The sequence below is a fragment of the Engystomops pustulosus genome, chromosome 4 (genome assembly GCF_040894005.1).
Source record: "Engystomops pustulosus chromosome 4, aEngPut4.maternal, whole genome shotgun sequence".
In the NCBI taxonomy this organism is placed as follows: domain Eukaryota; kingdom Metazoa; phylum Chordata; class Amphibia; order Anura; family Leptodactylidae; genus Engystomops; species Engystomops pustulosus.
The window spans coordinates 58,594,460-58,612,619 of record NC_092414.1 but is presented as its reverse complement, the minus strand read 5'-3'; the positions used below and the strand labels follow the sequence as shown (position 1 = coordinate 58,612,619).

Sequence of the window (18,160 nt, the reverse complement as noted above, 5' to 3'; positions counted from 1 at the left end):
CGAAGGCAAATTAGGCCGTATCCATTCATCTCTATGGAGTTGACGGAGATTGCTGGTCAGCTCTATAGAGATTAATGGAGCAAAACGCCCTCACTCGACCGCCTGCTCCTTTAGTCTCACACTGCTATGTTTTTTGGATTTCTGCACAAGGCTGCATTCCCACTTTGTTTTTGTGATATGCTCAGTGTATAAGCCATGAAAGCTCCCGGCATATATACGTTAGTCCTTTCCATAGACTTATACTGGCATGGGGAGGCGTCATTTTTGCCTACATCTGCCTTAGAAATGTTGAATCCTGTAGAAAACACTGGAAAGCTGGCTGTGTCTTTCTAAATCAACCCATCCCCACAAATGACCATAATAGTACTGCGCTACAAGAAGTGACTGCTCACAAAACTGATTGAAGATGTAAGGGTAGGAGGAGCAAAGAGGCTGGAGTAGCCGTGACGCGTAGCCTTATGTCCAGCTACTCCATGCCCCAGTAGCCGCTTAACATCCAACTTCTGACAACGACTCACAAGCCATAAGATAACTGATCATGGGTGTCAACCCCTAACATGCTGCAGTCAAGCATTACCGTGGCTTGTAAGTGACTGTTTGTGGCCCCCTACTGATGATCACACACCCTCATCTGTTTACCATCTGATTCTTACCATTGGCATCCCAGGGACCCCGGGCTGCCCAATGCCAGAATATGTAAGATCCTGCCTCCAGCGGGATCTGACTGTTACCTCCTGCACATGTCTCAGCATGCTTAGAGAGGTACCCTGCAATATATAAGTACTCCATAGGATTGCTTGTCCAAGTCTGAAAAAAAAAACTAAAAAAAAGGTTTAAACATTTTTTACGAAAAAAATAAAAGTCCACCTATTTACAGAAATTGAAAAAAAATTTGATTTTCTCCATTATTGTTTTTATTCAGACAAAAATTTAAAAAAAAAACTATATAAATGAGGTAACCCTGGAATCATAGCGACAATGGCAGATTTTTAACTGGTTAAGGAAATGTTAATATATTTGTTTCCATAATATAATACAAGGAATGTTCATAGATTTAAAGGGAACTTACCACCACGATTCTACCTTTAAAGGTAGATCGGGTGGTAGGTGGATGAATGGGACGTGAAAATAGCCCTTTTTAGAGCTAATCCTCACGTTCCGTCTTTCTTTTAGAAAACTTTATTAGGGTAATATGTAAATTTTGTTAAGCTACTGGGGCGTGGAGTAGCAGTACATGAGGATACACGTCGCGGCTACTCCACGCCCCAATAGCCTCTTTTCTCCTCCTACCCTTACATCTTCGGCGCACAGCTCCTCGTAGCTGCGTGCCCTAGTCAGAGAGGCCTACTGCTGCACGGCCGCAGCTCCAAGGCTGGAGCTACTGCGCATGCACAGAACGCCGGCTTCTTGGACCACAGTGCACAGCTATGAGGAGCTGCGCGCCGAAGATGTAAGGGTAGGAGGAGAAAAGAGGCTATTGGGGCGTGGAGTAGCCGCGACGTGTATCCTCATGTACTGCTACTCCACGCCCCAGTAGCTTAACAAAATTTACATATTACCCTAATAAAGTTTTCTAAAAGAAAGACGGAACGTGAGGATTAGCTCTAAAAAGGGCTATCCTCACGTCCCATATATCCACCTACCACCTGATCTACCTTTATAGGTAGAATCGTGGTGGTAGGTTCCCTTTAAACACTTTGATACACATTAGAAGCGTTATCCAACGCAGATTGTAGAGATGACATAGTAAAACACGTGTTATATTACCATCGAAGAAATTCCAACCGTTTGTGTCTATCCCAAGCCGCAGTTCTGCAGGAAGTCACTAAAGTCATTTCTTCATTTAAGTTTTAGTCGGAGCCACAGTTACAAAACATCTAAACTTCTTAAGGAAACTTCCTCTTCAAAACCCACAAAGTGTCGAATCTGTTTCATCATCGTGTTGTGACCGGGTAATTTCTATTCTTTTGTTTATTGCTCAGCATGAGAAATGTCAGTCTTCCATGTAGAGCCTGTTCAGTATGCAGAGTGTATTAGTCGCATAAAATAGAATAAAAAGGAATAAATGCCGTAAATAAAATGTAGTCTGCACTGTTTTAAAGAGAATACAGGCAGTCCCCGGCTTACGTACAAGATAGGGTCCATAGGTTCGTTCTTAAGTTGAATTTGTATGTAAGTCGAAACTGTATATTTTATAATTGTAGTTCTAGACATTTTTTTTTTTTGCCCCAGTGACAATTGGAGTTTCAAAATTTTTTGCTATAATGGGACCAAGGATTATCAATAAAGCTTCATTACAGACACCTTACATCTATCTGATCATTGCAGTCTGGGACTATAGTAAAGCATTCAGAAAGCTTCACCAGAGGTCACAGTGGGCAGAGGGGTCCGTCTTTAACTATGAGTTGTCTGTAAGTCGAGTGTCCTTAAGTAGGTGACTGCCTGTATATTTAAAAGGTTATTGTACATCAGACATCAGTTCTTGCTGTTTTCACTATTAGAACTTGTCAGATGGGATCTTTACATGACAGCCATGGGAAATTTGCTATTCAGCTGCAGTGCTCTGCTACGCTAGCAGTGCTGGAAGGGCTACTCAGCTGATCAACTGTGCTCCTCCAACAGTGCCTGGTGGACTACTCACCTGACTAGCCCGTCCTGCACTGTAAGGCCGCGGTCACACGTCACATTTAATGCATGCATTTAAAAATGCATTTCAACAGCTGAAGAGAGATTTGCTTAATTAAACAGCTGTTAACACGTGCGTTTACAAAATGCAAATGTTAATGCTTGCATTAACAAACACATGTGTTAACGCATGTGTTAACAATGTGTTCACGCATGCATTTTGTAAACGCACCTGCACATCTGAAGCAGACATCTTCTATTATGAGAGTGCGTTCCTGTCATCTGCCATCTTGAGTGAGGGCTATGGCACTGGTGGGCTTGGAACATGCACTGTGACCGCAATATGAACTATGATCCCTCTGAAATTGCCCTTTTATGGACGAATCAAGGATCTAAGATGCTGCTGTTTGTATTATTTTCAGAGGTGCATACTAAGCACTGACACATTATATATTACTGTGGCAAATATGTGGGAGAATTTTTAAAATATTGAAGGAAGAAGATTTCAGGATCTCATTTCAAATTGAATGAGAATTCCAAATACCCTTTCACCCTTTGTTATTCCTAGATGGCCTAAGCATTTATTCCTTGTCTACCTCCTGTTATAGTCCTAGATCACAGACTTGTGCACTGACGGTTTAAAGTAATGTAAAATGAAGTAAAGTACAGTGAGGTCAAGTGGTACAAAACATTGCTGTGAACATTGTTATGAGTTTGTCATAGGACCATGGTCTAAAATGTTCTTGACATAGGAAAATGTTATGACTGAGTTAACCCTATACGGGACTCAGCCTCTTTTGGCCTTAAGGACACGGCCCCATTTTTCAGATCTGCCCTGTGTCACTATAAGTGGTTATAGCTTTGGAACGCTATGAGATATCCAGGGGATTTTGAGATTGTTTTATCGTGACACATTGTACTTCAAATTAGTTTAAAAATTTGGATGAAATCTTTTGCTTTTAGTTATGAAAAAAACAAAATGTCAGCTTCATGTTGGCATGGTTTTTTAAGATTCCACATATTTTACTAGAATGTTATGAGGCTCAGAATTTGGGGGACATTTTTCAAATTTTTTGTAAAATCAACCAAAACCTGTATTAGATGGACCTGCTCAAATTCTAATTGACGCTGAGAGGCCTAAATAATAGCGAGACTCATAAATTACCCCATTATGGAAACTACACCCCTCAATGTATGAAAAAACACTTTTAAGAAGTTTGTTAACCCTTTAGGTGTTTTATAGGGGTTAAAACAAAATGAAGGTGCAGTTTGCAAATTGTAATATTTTTTCACAATACACTCAATTTGGGTGGAAAATTAAACCTTTACAATGGATCAAATGAATAAAGGCTCCACAAAGTTTGATACCCAATTTCTCCCGAGTGCCGATCCCCCATATGTGGTGGTAACCTGCTGTATGGGCGCACGGCCGGGCATAGAAGGGAAGGAGGCGCCATCCCGATCAGATTTGCTATGTCACATTGTACATGCTATAATCTTTTTCTTTTTTTATTGTGCACCTATAGGGGCTTATTTCTTTTGCCGCATGAGATGCACTTTTCTGGTACGTCATTTTGGGGCACCTATAGCTAATTGGTGACATTTTATTAACTCTGTTGGGGGAGGAAATGAAAATCATAAATTTTTAGGAAAATTTTTATGTGTTTTTTTTTTTTGGCCGTTAACCATACCATAAAAATAGTATATTATTTTTATTCCATGGGTCGCCACGATTACGAAAAGACCTCATTTATATAGATTTTTTATTTTTTCCCATTTTTACTGAATAAAAAGTAGTTTGGCAAAAATGTTGTTAATTTTAGCATCACCGTCTTTCATATGCATAACTTTTTTTATTTTTCGCCTCACAAGTCTGTTTAACCCCTTCACGACTTGGCCTTTTTTAGTTTTTTCACTTCCATTTTTCACTCACCAACTTCAAAAATCTATAACTTTTTTATTTTTCCACATAAAGAGCTCTGTTATGGCTTATTTTCTGCGTAACAAATTGCACTTCATAGTGACGGTATTTAATATTCTATGGTGTGTACTGGGAAGCGGGAAAAAAATTCCAAATGCAGTGAAAATGGTGAAAAACCACATTTGTGACATTTTCTTGTGGGCTTGGATTTTACAGCTTTCACTCTACTTTATTCTTTGGGTCGGTACGATCACGTGGATACCAAATTTGTATAGGTTTTATAATGTTTTCATACATTTAAAAAAATTAAAACCTCCTGTACAAAATATTTTTTTTTTATTTTTCCATCTTCTGGGGCTAATAACTTTTTCATACTTTGGTGTACGGAGCTGTGGATAGTGTAATTTTTTGCGAATTTTGATGCCGTTTTCATTACTATAATTTTTGGGACTGTGCGACCTTTTGATCACTTTTTATTAATTTTTTAATATTTTTCAAAATAGCAAAAAAATGCCATTTTCGACTTTGGACGCTATTTTCCGTTACGGGGTTAAACATACTGAAAAAACATTATCATATTTTGATAGATCGGGCATTTTCGGACGCGGCGATACCTAATGTGTTTATGATTTTGACTGTTTATTTATATTTATATCAGTTCTAGGGAAAGGGGGGTGATTTGAATTTTTAGGTTTTTTTATTATAATTTTTTTTTTTTTTAAACTTTTTTTTATTTTTACTTTTACTATTTTTCAGACTCCCTAGGGTACTCTAACCCTAGGTAGTCTGATCGATCCTATCATATACTGCCATACTACAGTATGGCAGTATATGTGGATTTTACAATTAGCACATTGTAATGCATGGGTTAAAACGAAGTAGCCTCGGGTGTTCGGAACACCCGAGGTTACCATGGCGACGGATCGCCGCTCCCCGTGACGTCATCGGGGAGCAGCGATCCACGACAAGATGGCGGCGCCCATGCGGCGCCATCTCTTTGAAGCCGCCGGCAGCGTTGCCGGCGGCGATCGCGGAGAAAACACCCGCGATCAGTGCTGGCACCGATCGCGGGTGTTACCGGTAAGCCTTTGCTGCAATATGCAGCAAAGACTTACCGGCTATGGAGAGGGCTCGGCCCGCGAGCCCTCTCCATGCACCGGGACCCGGCGCGCGCCGTACTAGTACGGCGCGCGTCGGGAAGGGGTTAAGGGCTTATTTTTTGCAAGAAGGATTGTTCTTTTTAGTGGTCTTATTTTAGAGTGCATAACATTTTTGAAATCACTTTTTAGAGCATTTTTTATAGGGTATTAATTAAAAATTATTTTTTGGAGCTTTTTTGTGTTTTTTTTTTACGGGGTTCACTTTGCGGATCTAATAACGATTCTGTTTTATTATGCAGATTGTTATGGACGTAGCGATACCAAATATGTGGGGGTTTTGTGTATTTTATTCAATTTTACTGAATAAAAACTAATTTGGAGAATATCTTGTACATTTTAGCATCACCATCTTTTTATATGCATAACTTTTTTAGCTTTTGGCTGACAAATCTAGTTAGGGGCTTATTTTTTGCGAGAACAGTTGTTCTTTATAGTGGTCTTATTTTAGAGTGCATAACATTTTTGAAATCACTTTTTAGAGCATTTTTTATAGGGTATTAATAAAAAATTATCTTTTTTCTGAACATTTTTGCGTTTTTTTTCTCCGGCGTTTACCGTGCGTGTCCAGTAACGATTCTGTTTTATTATACAGATTGTCACGGATGCGTCAATACCAAATATGCGGGGGGGTTTTTGTGTTTTTTATACTATTAAGTGTTTTTATGGGAAAGTGACATTTTAGGGGCTTATATTTTTATGTATTTATTTTTCATTTATTCTAACAATACTATTTTATTGTAGAGCAGTGTAAACTGCCTCAGCATGCAGGCACATGCTCAGACAGTTTACAGTCAGACCCGGAAGGGATCTGACTGCCAGGGAGAGCGGGCAACTCCTGGGCTCATGGCAGTCCTTGGAGCTTCCCAGAAGTGGATCGGATCCCTCGGTAAGCGGCACGGTGGATCCGATCCATAGTGGAAACACCCTTACACGCCGCGGTCAAGCACGACGTGTAAGTGGTTAGCACCCGTGATCGGCGTCGGCTCCGATCCCGGTTGTTGCAGCGCGGTGTCAGCTGTGATAGACAGCCGCTGCTTCTGTTGCCGGCTCCGTTCGTTAGCTGGTGCCAGAAGCAGGACGTTATAGCACGTCCCCGTGCGCTCAGCATCTAGCCGCGGGGATGTACTATAACGTTGTGGTGCGCCTCGGGGTTAAAGTACAAAATACAGCTTTTTTGCATGTTGTAAGGTCTTACATAATCAGTATTTGTAATAAACAATGCTGTGTTTATTTAGGTACTATCCACATGTTTCTGTTTCACTTTGCCATTTTTATCCCTCATGTGAGTTCATCATGAGATTGTTTAGATCATGATGATTATAAGGGATGCCAAAATTCCCAGACTAGAGTCACAACACAAGCCTCCTTCATGCACTGCAAATAGAGGTAACAGATATTGGAAAACCCCTTCACCGTCAGGCAGTGTATGGAGAGCAGAACATGTTACTACCCTGTTTCCCTGAAAGTAAGACATCCCCAAATATAACACCTAGTAAGATTTTTTTCAAGCTTAGAAATATAAGGCCTCCCCTGAAAATAATACATAGCAGCAGTAGTCACTACAGCTCTCCCACATTATACATTAGTATTAGTGGATCATTCTGGAGAGTTATAAGGATGTTGGAGAAGTTGATTTTTTGTTCATGGAAGATCCCCTGAAAATGAGACGTAGTGTGCCACATTTATTAAAGAACCTGCACCAGTTTTTGTCTGACTATGCACACTCTTTGTAATGCAAACTGCTTGCACATGTACCCAACGTGACATAAAATTCTGCACTGAAGAGGGAGTTTAAGTGTTGGACCGTGCTCCACATGTATTATGCATTGTCCAACAGAATTGTGTCGCACGTCCTATGTTAAAAGTGAACCCAAAAAAAGTTATTTTTATTAGTCAATATAGTAATATAACAGTGTGTTGGAATGGGGGTCAGTATAATTGGGACCATAACCAATATGAGCTCAAAGCACTCAATTCAGAACAGGATTGCAATTCCAAAGTAAATCATCTCCTACTTCTACTACTATAGTAATAATGGTGCTTGGAGTAGGGTAGCTGAAATAGAGAAAAATGGATCATGCTTACACTACATGGCTATTCAGATCATCTAATACAGAGGTCATGTGCTTGTATGTAAAAGATACATTTATTCAGAACAAATGGCACTAACCAATGGCCAGGATGATCAAAATGTCCGTAAACTGCAACTACATCCCTTATCCCTTTTGTTATCTTTCACCTATGAATTTTTTGGGACGTCATCCATGAATCAACCCTGGGAATCTGCAGCAGACTTAAGGTCCATGTCACGGGTGCCCCTCTCTGCGTTCCTGCTCCAGTCCTGACTGCTCAATGCGCACCCCTGCTGTTTAGGGCACGCGCGCACCTGCATTCGCAGATTTAAAGGGCCAGCGCACCGCTGATTGGCGCTGCCTACTTTCCGGGATTCCATTTAAGGCAGCTTCTCCAGCAGCCTCTGCCGGATCTACGTGCTATTGTCGATGAGAAAGCTGTTTCCTGTCCCTCGTGCTTGTGTTTAGATTTCCTGTTGTGACCCTGGACCTGTTCTTGACATCACTTCTCCACTGCCAGCCCTGACCTCTTGCTCTGTCCCTGACCTTGATCCATTGCCGCCTGCCTTGACCATCTGCCTGTCCCCAACTACGAGATTGCCTGCTGATTCTGTACCTCGAGCTTGGCTGCCACTGCGGACAAGTCGCACCTGTGGAACGACCTGGTGGTACCACTCTGCAGCAAGACCAAGGGCTCTGGTGAAAAACGGGTGCCACTTAGATTCTGGTCCAAGGTGTCGGCTTGCGTCATCGTCCGTGGTGGTCCAGGGTGTTCACTAACCCTGATCCTTGACAGTCCACACATCGCCTACTAATATTATAGTGAACCTGTCATCATTGAAGTCATCTTCACCTCAATTCCTCCTCCCCTTCTCCATCAAGGAGAAGGAAGGAAGGATGGCGAGGAGAAGCAGGAGGGAATGAGGAGAAGACAGCTGGTGCTGTTTGATTTGCTCCCCCTCAGACTCATCATACACTTCTGGCAGGGAGCCAGGTAATATAGAATATTTGATTAAAAAGCACTTGATATATCCATATTGCTGAGTAGGGCATTTTTTAAATAAACACGCCAAAGGCTTCTGGAATCTGTCTTCAGGTAAAATTGACCTCCCTGATGACAGGTTCCCTTTTCACAGCTCACATTTTATAACAATGTTTGCCAAACTTTTCTGCACAAAGATGCACCTCACTATTTTTCTTTCAGAGGGAGCAGGGTAAGACAGTATAGTTGGTTGTGTCGTCTATAAGAAGACATAAATGAAGAAGGAATAAAAGCACTGGGAGAGAAGAAGTGGATCTTCTGTAACAATAAACATCAATTCATTAACATAACAATGGTCTGTTTTAAGTGTGTGCAACCCTCTTCATCAGATCCTATTAATTATATGATAGACACCTGCACTGTTATGGCAAATCAGGCGCCTACAGTAAAATTCATAATACGTAGGTTTTGTTTATCCACTACATAAACTGTACTTCTAAATATTGCCATTAACAAAATTGAGCAAAAACTGCAAAAAACAAGCCCTCATATGGCTTTGAGGTCTCATTTAGAAAGTTATGAAAGATGAAGGTGAAAAAAATTACATTAAGTCATTGTTCATGTCTGGAAGGTGTTAACAAGTATATATGTTATTTTATGCATCATATATCAATATACCAAACATCTTAAAGGGCTATTCTCATCTGGATGTGCACATTTAATTTCATTCATCTGCCATATACATACATTTCTTCAATTGCATGTTATTAAAAGAATGTTCCTGTGTGAAGATAATTTCCTTTAAATGTAGTCATGTTGTCTCTTAGAAATGGAACCATTTAGGGATAATTTTATCCTAGCCCATCTGTGATCTGGCTTTATAGGCTGTTACAATGTCTCACCCTCCCCCCTGCTCCCTCAGCAGTCACGGTGCTTGAGTCTATGAGTAAGTGTCCCTGTTTTATCATGATGGATTTTATGGTAGATATCTAGTGGTGTCCTAAACATAACAGTAACTGAAGCAAAGTTCCTACAAAGTTTCACCTCTTTTACATCTTGATAGATAATTCTTAAAGGAAGTGGGTCTTTATCTTTGGGTGGCTTTGGAGTTAGCATTTTTTTTTTAAACCTGTAGTACTGGCTGTGCATATGTTTAACCCTTTAAGGACCTGGCCCTTTTTTGTTTTTCAAGTTCCATTTTTCACTCCCCACAATGAAAAATCTATAACTTTTTTTGACACGTAAAGAGCCCTGTGCCGGCTTGTTTTCTGCGTAACAAATGGCACTTCATAGTGACGGTATTTATTGTTCCATGCCGTGTACTGGGAAGCGGGAAAATATTCCAAATCCAGTGAAATTGGTGAAAAAATGCATTTGCACCGTTTTCTTGTGGGCTTGGAGTTTACGGCTTTCACTGTGCACCCCAAATGACATGTCTACTTTATCCTTTGGGTCGGTGCGTTCACGGGGACACCAAATTTGTATAGGTTTTATAATGTTTTCATACATTTACAAAAATTAAAACCTCCTATACAAAATTTTTTTGTTAGATTTTGGCATCTTCTGGAGCTAATAACTTTGACATACTTTGGTGTAGGAGCTGTGGGTGGTGTCATTCTTATTGACTTTTGATGAAGTTTTCAATGCTAGCATTTGTAGGGCTGTACGACCTTCTGATCACTTTTTATAGAATTTTTTATATTTTTCAAAATGGCAAAAAAATGCCATTTTCAAATTCGGGCACTATTTTCTGTTACAGGGTTAAACGCAGTGAAAAACTGTTATTATATTTTGATAGATCGGGCATTTTCGGGAGCGGCGATACCCAATGTGTTTATGATTTTTACTGTTTATTTATATCAGTTCTAGGGAAAGGGGGGTGATTTGAATTTTTAGTTTTAGGCAATTAGCACATAGTAATAAATAGGTTAAATCCAAACAGCCTCGGGTCTTCGGAAGATCGCCGCTTCCTGATGATGTCACAGGGAGTGATGTTCTCCAACCATCTTTTTGAAGCTTTGCCGGCGGCGATGTGCTGGTTAATACCCGCAGCCAACCCGTCACGAGATATTACGTCACTGGTCGTTAAAGGGTTAAGTTTCTTATTGGCTGTGGTCCTGCATTCCCACCATTTAAACACTGATGGCTTATCCTAAGGGTGGTTTCACATTGGGGTTTTTTTTCACATCCATAATTATTTACTGAAGCCATTTTGGATTATGGACATATACAGATTTGTTTTCTCTTCCTGGCTTTAGCGATTTTCCCTGATGAATTACTGACCCATTCCTTTCAATAGGCTTTTTCACACTTCAGTTTTTTTCCACTGTTTTCAGTAAACACAAAAAGAGCAGGTTCTAAACCGATCAGTGAAAAAAGCCAGTCTGTATGTGTCCTTAATCAAAACGGGTTCAGTGAAAAATGACTGATGTGAAAACAAGTGTGAAACCACTCTAAGGATTGGCCATTAGTGTTAAAGTCATAGAGAACCCCTTTAACCTTAGAAAGCCCTTAGCAGTATTCAATGTTTGTGGCATTTCTTCATCATTTTTGTCATGTCGTAATCTGCATTACATATAAAGCTGCTATTTTAGTAACAATTGAAACTAATTGAGATGGCGAAAGTCAAACTATGACTAGACTTAGCTCCTTCCTCATTTTTTGTGTACACCAATAAATATTAACACAGAGTTCAAGTAGGTGTTTTATCACAAAAATACGGTGGTAGAGATCCTAAAATGGCACGATACTATTTATACAGTGCTATAAAAGTATTCAGCTCTTTGATATTTCATGTTTTTGTTTTCTAGTACCATTAAAGCATAGTAATATTAACACCTTGATGACCAGGTCTTTTTTGTTTTTTTGTGTTTCCATTTTTCTATAACTTTTTTATGTTTCCATGTAAAGAGCGATATGAGGGCTCTTTTTCTGCACAACAAATTGTATGTCATAATAAGGGTATTAAAAATTCCATGTCGTGTAATGGGAAGTGGGAAAATAAAATTCCACATGCAGTGAAATTAGTGAAAAAAACACATTTGCTCCATTTTGGGCTTGGTTTTTATGGCTTTCACTGTGCTCCCCAAATGACATGATACTTTCATTCCTTGGGTCGGTACGATCACAGGGATACCAAATTTAATAAAGGTTTTATTGTGTTTTAATCCATTTTTTAAAACATTCTGTACAAATAAAATTCTTCATTTTGCCATCTTTCATACTTTGGTGTGCAGAACTTTGTGAGGTGTAATTTTTGCAAGTTGAGATGACATTTTCATTGTTACAATTTTGCGGACTGCACAGCTTTTTTATATGTTGAAAAATGGCGAAAAAGACATTTGTGGACGTGGGGATACCTAACATGTTTATGATTTTTACTATTTATTTTGATTAAGTTCTAAGGAAAGGAGGGGAGAGGGGGCGATTGGAATTTTTATGTTTTATTTATTTATTACATTTTTTTACTATTTTTCAGACCCCCTAGGGTACTTTAACCCTAGGTTGTCTGATTGAGCCTACCATATACTGCCTTATGGCAGTATATGGGGATTTTACTAATGATCAGAAGCTATACAGCTATACAGCATTGGGTCCTACAAAGACCCTAGACTGTCATAGCAACAGATTGTCGCTCCCTGATAATGTTATGGGGAGTGACTATTGAAGCCAAGATGGAGGCACCCACGTGATTGCAGGGTTATTGTGGGGTGTTAATGGTGGATGTTTGCTGCTATATGCAGCAAACACTCACCTTGTATGGAGTGGGCTCCATACATTAGTAACATGCTAATACGTTACATGCTGGTAAGGTAATGATTCATCAAAATGAACAGTGTATAATTTTATGGGTAAATTAATTTTAACATTAAAAGATTATATATTTAAAATAATACATAAAATCACATTATATAAATGATATAAATTTACTTGCATTTCACAGTGAGAAATAAGTGTTTGATCCCTCTGGCAAACAAGACTTAATACTTGACAACAAAACCCTTTTTGGAAAGCACACTAGTCAGATGTTTTTTTTTCTGGTACACTCAGTTTAACAGGCATGTACAACAATTATGTCGGAACTTCCAACATAAATGTGGCGGCCGGTGCAAATCTACACTGGGACGCCTCTTAAGGTGCATAGTTTTGTGTCGCTGTGGACACTACATGTGCAGCATTTCTTTTCCTCCAAACACGACGAGTTGAGTTAATACCAAAAAGCTACATTTTTGCCTCATCCGTCCACAGCACTTTCTCCCAATCACTCACAGAATCATCCACGTGTTCATTGACACTTCAGATGGGCCTGCACATGTGCCTTCTTGAGCAAGGGGACCTTGCAAGGATTGCAGGTTTTTAAACCATTACAGTGTAATGTGTTACCAGTGTTTTCTTTGGTGACTATGATCTCAGCTGTCTAGAGATCATTGACAAGTTTCTCCATTGTAGTTTTAGGATTATCTCTTACCTTCCTCATACTAGGTGGGATTTTGCATGGTACCCTAGATCAATCTTGATTGAAGTCATTTTGTATTTCTTCTATTTTCTATTTTTTCTATTGTACCAACAGCTGTCTCCTTACCCGGTGGCTAGCTTATGGTTTTGTGGCCTATTCCAGCCTTGTCAGGTCTATGATCTTGTTCCTGACATCCTTAGCTGTTCTTTGGTTTTTCCCATGTTGTAGAGGTTAAAAGGGTATTCTCATCTTTGAGAATATAATATAATTCTCATTTTTTTTAATTATGTGTATATATATGAAGAACACTTGACTTACATACGTCCCCTAGTTACAAACGGCCCTCTGGATGTTGGTAATTTACTGTACTTTTGCCCTAGCTTACAGTGATCTGCTGTAACAGTTATCATAAGGTGTCTGCAATTGAGCTTTATTGATAATCCTGGTTCTTATGACAACCTAAAGGTTTTAAAATCCAATTGTCACAGAGACTAACAATTATAAAATATACAGTTCCAACTTACATACAAATTCAACAAACCTAGAGAACCTATCCTGTAACCTGAAGACTTCCTGTATATATATATATATATATATATATATATATATATATATATATATATAGTATATATACACACCTATATTTAAAATATATATACTGTAGGGGTTCAGTACAAACATGGGGGTCGGCAATGACGAAGCAGTCATGGACAGCAGGATTCAAGTTGAAACTGTGCATTTATTCCAGAAAAACACAAGTATCAAACAAAACATCAAACAAAATCCTTGCCTGTCCAGCTCTATCTATACACTTGGCGGCCCTCACTAGCCACTGGAGGGCTTCTCCCTGCCAGCATGGAAAATACTTTAAGCAGCCATATGTCACTCACATGTGGCTCTCACATGTAGCTTCTGTGTCTCCAGGTAGAGAGACCCTTCTGACGGCTCCACACACTTTTTCAAGGGATTGCACACCTGGTGCATTGTTAGACCCATTAGAAACTGGAAGCTTTGGTCTGGAGTGATGATCACACTTCTGTCTCCACTCCAGCAATTAGAGTCCTGTACCAGGTCTTCCAAGAGACCAACAGCTTCCAGTGAGATCTAATGCATATTCTGCTCGCTGTAATGCACATAAACACCGATTTTCTCTTCACTTCAATAATGACCCTGTCACAATACATATACATACAGATAGATTTCTTCAGATGTTACTAAAATAATTAACTGGGATTAATTAATTGGGATTCAAAAAACCGAAGTTGGTTTAACTAAAAGTCGCTGTAAGTCCCGCTTCCACAAGACCCAATATCAACAAATATAGGCCAACAGCACTTCACTTATATTGTGTCCCAAAATGCAATGGCTTCTTGACATGGATAAATTTACCATCCAGTTCTCCTAAGACGTTTGGATATTTGGCACATTCTATAAAGCATACATATGTCCACCCATTGCTGTGACTTAGTTGTGGTTCCTAACTGAATGGTTTTCACGCATTTGCCCTACAATTCATACCACTTGCATCCCAACAAGTAACCAGAAATCTGTAAACAATTTTAAAAAATGCTACTAAAAGACAAAGGGGGCCATGAGCAACAAAACATGATAAAGGAAATACAGGCAGTCCCCGAGTTACATACTGGTTAATACATACAGGTTCTGTAAGTTTGTTCTTAAGTTGAATTTGTATGTAAGTCGGAACTGTATATTTTATAATACTTCACAAAGATGAAATATGAAGCGGCACTCACCGGATCCGTGTACAGAAGTTTATTTAGACCAGCAGAGTAGTGACATGGACAGACAATTCAGACCGCAGCAAGCGACAGGCAGTTTCGCGCCTGTATGGCGCTTTCTCAAGTGGTAGGCTTTTAACTTGCAGGATTTAATTTTTAAATTGTGTTGCAAGCCCTATGTTTAAAATGCACCACAATATGTTACCTATTTGGTGATCTTCCTGTGGGAAGCGGTTTTTGCACTTTACAATAAATTATGGTTAGACACAGTTACTCCACTACCAGAGATTGGGCTATTATCTATGATTCCTGGCTCTATTTCTGGAGTGAAAAAAAAGGCTTTCTGAGACACTGCATTTCCGCCACTCGTCAGATTATTCCCAGACTCTGGAAGTCAAGTGTATGTCCATCAAGGGCCCAATGGGCAGAAGCCTTTAATCACATCATGAGAATGGAGGAGATGACAGCCATGGGGGGACTGGCGGATTCCCAGATGGATAGGTACACCAAGGTCTGGTCCCCGTGGATTGATTTCCGTAGCTCGATGGAATTTGCCTCTTGGATAGCAGGCAATGGGGCAATTCGTTGATATCTTGTCTTGCATAGATCAGGCGCAAATAAGTAGTGGATGACTTGGATTGAGCTTGGGGTTTTCTCATACTCCTTTTCCCTCTCTCCTTGAGTGCTCCTTCCAGCCCCCCTTCTTTCCCTATCCCTCTGTATCCCTGCGTGTGCTTTCCTTTATCTTCCCGTGATGTGTATGTTTAACGTGGTTAATGTTGTTAATACATTTTTAGTAGTGGTATAGATTCTTCTCAAAATTTCTCCATGCATTCCACAAAGGATCTAGCCTTCATATTGGCATTGATATTGTTTTGATCATAAAGTGGATGGTCATTTACATCTGTGCTTGAATGCTTTAAAGTTTGTATACTGCTTTATTATATATTGATTCATTGACAATGCTTTGAATATTGTCATTCACTGATTTCAATAAAGTTTATTGAACATAAAATTAACCACAAAAAAGATGGTGAACTCTGTCTGACCTGAGCGGGGAAGTGAAACATTCATGATTTCCGGTCGCACAATCTCAGTGAATTGGTGTACGCTGCATTATAATAGGACAATGCACTTTTAGCAAACTTGAGTGACCAGGTAAGTAAATGTGCCCCATTGAAGGAAATATTTATTTGATCCCTTGCTGATTTTGTAAGTTTGCCCAGTGCCAAAGACATGAACAGTCTATAATTTTAAGGGTAGGTTAATTTTAACACGGAGTGCTAGAATATCGAAAAAGAAATCCAGAAAATCACATCATATAAATAGTGCCTTGTAAAAGTATTCGGCCCCCTTGAACTTTTCTACCTTTTGCTATATTTCAGGCTTCAAACATAAAGATATAAAATTGTAATTTTTGGTGAGGAATTAACAACTAGTGGGACACACTTGTGAAGTGGAATGAAATTTATTGGATATTTGAAACTTTTGTAAAAAATATGGGGAGTGCAGTATTATTCTCCCCTCTTTACCTTCAGTGCAGCAAACTCACTCCAGAGGTTCAGTGAGGATATCTGAATGATCCAATGTTGTCCTAAATGACTGATGATAAATATAACCCCCCTGTGTGTCATCAAGTCTCTGTATAAATACATCTGCTCTGTGATAGTCTCAGGGTTCTGCATCATGAAGAGCAAGGAACACACCAGGCAGGTCCGTGATACTCTTGTGGAGAAGTTTAAAGACGGATTTGGATACAAAAATATTTCACAAACTTTAAACATCTCAAGGAGCCCTGTGCAAGTGTCATATTGTAATGGATGTAGTATCAGACCACTGCAAATCTACCAAGACCCGACTGTCCCACCTGTGTGCTTTGCTATTGTACAACCCAACATGCCTGTAGCTCCACTTCCTTGTACACATAGCCTTAACACTCTTATCAGAGTTTGATACACAGTTTGAAACAAGGTATAACTCGGAAAGAGGAAATGAGATAAAAACATACTCAACCCTACACTAAGGACAAATGTATGTTTTATTCACATAGACTGTTATAGGGATGTATTAACAACAATTATGTAGAAACTTAAAAGGAACATTGAAAGTTGTCCACCTCATTTAAAGGAAATCCCTAAACTGCTGCAAATAGTGAATAGTGTACTCACTTCTTCCAGGTCCCACAGTTTCTGTGTCAATAGCCCCTTTCTTTTATTTATATAGTGACAGGTGGAATGTGCTGAGCAGTGGCTTAACTACCGCCGTAGCAGCCGTAGCGGTTGCTAGGGGGCCCGTGAGGTTAAGGGGCCCGGGGACGCACGGACGCATGTTCCTAACCCGCCTACTCCCTCCCGAACAGCCTCCTATACGCCGGCCGACAAAGGGGACCGACCACCCACCTCGTGACTGACATAGTACATGGCCCGCCCGAATACTGAACTTCCCTCCCAGCCGCCCGCACAAGTAACCTCCCTCCACATTGCCCGCCCCCACTGCACTATCCGCGCGCTCGCCCGCCCACCGCGTTTAGCTGGCCCTCCCGCTCACCGCACTTTACCTCCCACTGAACTTGCTGCCCGCTCACCGCACTTTCCAACCGCCTGCCCACCGCACTTGCCCGCGAGCCCGCCCGCCCACCTAACTTACTGAAAACCTAACTTACCAGCCCGCCCACCTAACTTACCGGCCCGCCCGCCCACCTAACTTACCGGCCCGCCCGAAAGCCGAACCACCCGCCTGATGGCTCGTCCGAACACCTGCCTGCTGACCGACACAGCCGCCACGCTGGACATCAAAAAAGTAAGTACTGTTATTTACATGTATCTGTGTACATATATATGCTTATGTATTTCTGTGTATATATATATTTATGTGTGTGTGTATGTATATATATATATATATATATATATATATGCTTATGTGTGTGGGTGTGTGTATATATATATATATATATGCTTATGTGTGTGTGTGTGTGTATATATATATATGCTTATGTGTGTGTGTATATATATATATATATATATATATATATATATGCTTATGTGTGTATATATATATTTATGTGTGTGTGTATATATATATATATATATATGCTTATGTGTGTGTGTGTATATATATATATATATATATATATATATATATATATATATATACACACATAAGCATATATATATATATACACACATAAGCATATATATATATACAC

At 39.8% G+C, this 18,160-nt stretch overlaps 1 long non-coding RNA gene across 1 annotated transcript in view; it reads left to right on the top strand.

The window, feature by feature from the left end:
* Window positions 1–18,160, top strand: part of LOC140126482 (uncharacterized) — a 47,995-nt gene that overhangs the window by 4,918 nt on the left and 24,917 nt on the right. The window contains exon 2 of the long non-coding RNA XR_011854847.1: window positions 1,849–1,952. This is a non-coding gene — a long non-coding RNA (uncharacterized lncRNA). The remainder of the gene's footprint in view (window positions 1–1,848; window positions 1,953–18,160) is intronic.